Raw genomic sequence first — 6,000 nt, 5'->3', positions numbered from 1 at the left:
ACCTTGGTGTAGTCCCCATAGAATTTCCTTCACCAATGCACCCGGGCACCATTGCCAGAGTCCCCTGTGCTCCTCCCTCCAAGTTATCTTTAAATGGAGATAATAATACCTGCCTCTTGAGGTTTTTTTGAGGATTAAGAGAAAAAATGCATTTGAAAGTGTATGGCCTATTTACAGTAACCAAGCTATGGAAACAACCTAAATGCCCAAGAGCAGAGAGGTGGATAAAGAATGTGTGGAATGTGGGCCTCCCGGGTGGCGCAGCGGTTGAGGGCTGGGTTGCGAGGCTGCCGGCAGCCTCTTCAGCACGGGTTCGATCCCCGACCACTGGGTGAGGGTCCCACATGGCGCGCGCAGACCTCTCCTGCCACCCGCTGCTCCCCTCAGCAGTGTGTTTCGTCATCTGCCTGTTCTGCTCCCTGCTCTGACTGGTGAATTCTCTCACCCTCCCACACTTCTGGCTATACCCAGTGCTTGTATAAATAAATAAATAAATAAATCTTAAAAAAAAAAAAAGAATGTGTGGAATGTATATACAATGGAATATTACTCAGCTATAAAAAAGGTGAAAGCTTGCAATTTGTAACAACATGGATGGAGATGAATGAGATTATGCTAAGAAAATAAGTCAGAAGAAGAAAGACAAATACCAGATGGTTTTACTTGGAACATGGAAAACAAAACAAAGGAACAGACAAAAACAAACCCTTGAAATCTGACAGCAGAACTGAAGCTGGGGAAGGGAGGAAGGGGTGGCTAGGGGTGAGGAGCAAAAAAGGAGAAGCCTCAACGGGCTGTGGTAAAAGATGACTGTTGCTTTGGTGGTGGGCATGGCACGATAACATACATTTGTAGAGGTGTGAACCTATACCCCTAAAACAAGTATTGAGAATCCATGTTATCTCAATAAATGTAATTTAAAAGCAAAAACAAAAAATAAAACAGAGGTGACATGAGAAGAGCTTGACATTTGGGGATGATACATGAGTTCATAGACTTCCAGAGTCCCACCCAAAGCCACACCAAAGCCTCTTCTTGGCTACTGTTCTTTACTTCTCATTCCCTCATAAGACCTCGCTCTTTCCATGTGCTGATCTCAGCTCAGTGTAGGATTAAGATGTCACATTGAATGGGTTCCGCTTACTTGTTTGAAAGTCAGAAGCTTGGGAGCGGAGATCTTACCCAAGTTATCCCAAGACTGGGGCTGCCCACACCCCTCAGTTCAAATTGAGCTCCTAAGTAAGTAGGTGGGCCCTGCCTTAGTGTGGTGAGTAGTGCCAGCAGGTCCCATGGAAGAGGGTCAGTGTGCTAGACCTACTAATTCATCAAGAGGCTGTTACCTTTAGACAGAATAATTGCTGGCAGGGGGAAAAAAAAGTGACTTTCCTTACAGACTCCATTATGATATCTCAAAGAGGCAATCTTCTTTTGAGGTACTGACAAAATAATTCTCCAAATATTGACCCATAAATAGGGGAAGGCATGAGCTATGCTTTTGCATGTGCCACTATTAAGTCTACTTAGAGACTTTCCCACCAACACTATAAATAAAAGTTTCATCAAGTGGGCGGGAAAGTCTTCTGCTTCTTCAAGGTATACACTAGTTTCATGGCTGTGATCAAAATGCAAAATGAAACTGAATGAAAAAATAACATAAGGAATGAGTGTCTGTACACAGCAGAACATGTTGTGGTTTGCCTATGAGAAAGACATCTTAATTAAGATGTCTTTCCTCAGTTTCCATGTGGATTCTCTCTTACCTATTCTGATGCGCGGCCCACTAATAGAGTGCAGTACCCATTTTTGCATGAAGTGAGAGAAATGTCTATCATTTCCCAATCTCAGTTGTTTCAGGGTGTGTGGGTTTTGATTTAGGAAGAGTAATCAATGCTAGGAGATACTGCAGTACAAGTAACTGCACCATATCAGTGCCCTAACGTAACTGAGGTTTATTCTTCACTCACACACGTCTGAGGAGGATTGATTTTCTCTCCAGGGCAATTCCTCTGTGTACACTCAGGGCCACATGACTATAGCCTTGCTGCAGGGAGGCTGGACAATGTAGAAGTATTATTACCAACACATTTGGTGTCCATGTCACACCTCCTTGGCCCAGCCTTGATCTCCAACATGGACATGGTGGACTGTTGTCCTATGTGAGCCCAGATGCTGTTCTCATTGATAGCATCCCTCCTCTAGCGAGAGGGCCTGTCCTTCAGTGTTTTGCCCCAGTGACTTCTCTAACACCCTGGGATCTTGCTCATCCCACAAGTAAAAATACCCAAAAGTACAAGGGAGTTAATGTTCCTCTCAGCAACTTCCAACCACAGAGCTAGTGCATAATTTCACCTTCAGGTGAGTAAAGGAGGTATTTTGTACCTTTTTTCACTTCTCAACCTCACACACTACTGCTTTAGGTGTTCCCTCTTTAGTAAATTACCCATGCTAAGCTTGTCATAGACTCTACTTTTGTGGAAACTCAAGCTAGGACAGGAGTTCTGGAAAAGTCTGGTGAGCGCTAACTTCTCAGACAGAAGGCTGCAAGCTTTCATTTGTCGACCTAAAGACAGGTTTGGAGATAGGAGAACCTTTACAGAATTGCAAGTTAAAGCTTCAAGGGTTTTTTAGAGCCTGCGGGGCAGGAGGCAGCAGTACCAGAATATCTTTGCCTCTGTCGCTCATGGATGCATCTCGGATTTCACCGCAACATCATTTCCAGTTTCCATGTTTTATCTTATTGGCTTATGTTAGAACAGATTTTTGCTGAGAGGGCTGTTGAAGCTTAGTTCTTTCATGTAAATAGTAGTGACATGTTGTAATTCTGTTGCTTCTCTTCTGATGAGATGATATGATTGTGTGACTTTGTTTTTTACATAAGATTATGTCCTCACTTCGGCTTCAATCTGTGGCAAATCTGGTTGACACGTAAAAAGTTTAATAATTATCATTTAAACGTTACCTTAGTTTGCTGAGGCATGCCTCAAAGGTAATTCAGATCACATAAATATCTAATTGGACCCAAAAGTTTTCTCAATTTCAGCAAGTACATATATAAATTTAATCACTAAATCAGTAGTGATTAAATAAATTTCTTCCTGGTAAGTGTTTCAGAGTTTCTCTGATTAAAAACACAATGATTGAAAACATAAATTTCATTCTTCCCTCAGTGCCAGCTCCACTCACTATCACTAATCCCCTGCAGTCACTTGACAAGTGGTAGTCATGGTCTCCCCTTCATAATAGAGGAAGCAGAAAGTTCAGACAGATGTGGTAACAACAAGAGCCCAAGGTCACAACAGAGTGTTGTTGACATTGCATTTCTAGCCTAGTAGTTGCCAGTTCAAAAATTTGAGGGGGTGGGACTTCCCTGGTGGAGCAGGGGTTAAAGTCTCAGCATCATCAAGCTATCACCAGCCACTGCAGCACGAGTACCATCCCTGGAGTTAGGGAGCTACCCACATGGAACAGCAGACCTCACCTGACTCACTACCTGCTCCCCTCAGCAGTGTGCTTCAGTCAGTCTGCCTGTTCTGTTCCCCACTCTGTCTCTGGTAAATCCTCTCACCCTCTGCACCTCTGACCTTCACCCCAGTTCTTGTATGCATAAATAAATAAAAGTAAATCTTTAGGGAAAAAAATTGAGGGGGTCATGGAAAAATCAATAGAGCAACTTTAAACTGAAGAGGTTCAAATATTGTGCTGCTTTGGTGTCATACAAAGGGCAAAAGATTTCACAATAGGCAGTGCCTTGTTAAGCTAGTTTCCAGTGCCTTCTTCCTCTCTCTGCTTTAATTCTACTTTGTACCACCAGTTAGAAGTTAGAACCAGACCCTTCTACCTAGATAAGTAACAGGTGGTGGTTTATCCTTCAAAGTCCTCAAATTTCAGATGACCTCAGACCACTTCTGCATGTCTTTACTTTCTCTCCGCCTGAAATAGCCACTGCTGATGTCAAATTGGATGAAGCCCTTAACACCCCAGATCTGTATAGCAAAGAAAGTAAAATATTTTTATCCTCTCTCCAGGAAAAGAAAAAAGCCTCAAGGAGTCTGGTTTGGAATAAAAGCAAGTACCACATAGGATTTTTGTGAGGATTAAATAACTTGAGCCAAAGTGTTTTGGGAGGTGCCAAAGGCTCTGCAGGTGAGGTGCAGGGCAGTCCAGGCTGGATGCCAACTTCTATTGACAAGCAGGATGCAGATGGAAGAAGCTGAAACAGCTTCTGCAGCCCCTGGGGGCGGTAGCGAGACAGGGGCGTGCAATCATTGATGATAAAAAAAAACGAGTCTTCTAAGAGAAGATAAGAAGAGATTCTTGACCCAACAGAAAAACTAAGGAGAAAGGAATGCAGTTAGAAATGATGTAAGAGGAGACGTGGGGTTTCCCCCTTTCTACTCACTAGGTCTATGGTGTCAGACACGTTGTTAAGGGCGCACTCCAGAGGCCTGCGGGAAAACCAGCACCGGGGAGGCTGTATGTGGCAAAGCATAGGGAGGGTTGGCTTCTCTCTGGTGTCTCTAGACAAAATACGTGTTACTTTCTGTTAGCTAAATTTTTTTCTGATGGATTTTGTGCTGTGCGTGCCAGCAAGAAGGCTCAGCTAGCCATGTCGTCCCACAGTTCAGCTATTCCCAGAAATGCTTGGCAAAGGAAAATGTGGGTGGAAAGTATAAAGTAAATTCCTTGGAAATTAGCAGAAGCACACACTCACACTCCTAGGGAGAGTGAAAGTAAATGTCAATTGATTGGTGACACGTTATAGGTCAGGCATTCTTCTGGATATTTTATATGTGATGATTTGATCCTCAGTATAATCCTTTGAAGCAGGATGATGATTTTTCCCCATTTAAAGGATGAGGAAGCTCAGGCACAGAGAAGTTTAGTAGCTTGTCCAAAGTCACACAGGTAAGGCCAATTTTCAAATGCAGATGGCCTGATTGCATAATCTTCTATTATGTAAATAGAGCATAGGGGCAATAACATGCTAGCAACAGTGAAATGCGTTTATTTTTACTAGGGTGGCCTATAAACCTTTGGCATTACAGCTTAGAATGTTAAAACTCTTTTGGCCGGTGCATTAGTAAGGATGAATTTGTCTGCTAGTAACAGACTATTTAACTGAAATTAGTTAAACAATAAGACACTTATTATTTCACATAGCAGTAAGTCTGGACTCAGTCCAACTTTCTGAAATTTCATTTTGCAGTTTTATGGTTTTAGTAACACAACTTGTGTGCACATGGACTGAATTTGTTCTCTTCACTGCACAGCTTGGCACGGGGATAGGTATTGCTGGCAGCTGCTGTGTAGCTCTTTCCACAGTGTCTTTGCATTTCTTGGAGGAGATTTTGTGGGCAGTCTTAGCACAGGACGATTTGTTGTACATCAGCAGCATTTCAAGCTCCTTGATGTTGTGCCCCAGGAACTTCTGGAAGCCACTGGGCAACATATGTTTTCTTTTCTTGTTGCTCCTATCACCAATGTTGGGCATTAAGATCTAGTCCTTAAACAGGATCAAGAAAAAGACAACATTGGGCCTCCCTGGTGGTGCAAGGGGTTAAGACGCAACCTATGAAGCTATCGGCAGCCACTGCAGCACGAGTTTGATCCCTGGCCAGCCAGGGAGCTACCCATAAGGCATAGCAGGCCTCTCCTGACTTGCCCACTGCTCCCCTCAGCAGTGTATTTTAGTAGATCTGCCTGTTCTGCTCCCCATTCTGTCTCTGGTGAATCTCTCACCCCTCCCATACCTCTGGCCTGTACCCCAGTTCTTATATGCATAAATCAATAAATCTTTTTAAAAAACAAATAAAAAGACAAAACTAGCAAGCTCACCATAGATCTGAGGCATACAACCAGGGAGGCCAGGGGTGGTGGTGGGGCCAAAGGTACAGAACAGGGGAGGGAAGAACACAACTATGGGGAGAAACCAATTACTTCCCCAAAATGAACAATGATTTAATAAAATAAATGATCTGGTCCTTGAATATTCTGTGCACA

The sequence above is a fragment of the Talpa occidentalis genome, unplaced genomic scaffold (genome assembly GCF_014898055.3).
Source record: "Talpa occidentalis isolate TD23 unplaced genomic scaffold, MPIMG_talOcc4v2.1 talOcc4.6, whole genome shotgun sequence".
In the NCBI taxonomy this organism is placed as follows: domain Eukaryota; kingdom Metazoa; phylum Chordata; class Mammalia; order Eulipotyphla; family Talpidae; genus Talpa; species Talpa occidentalis.
This window is presented reverse-complemented; position numbering follows the sequence as displayed.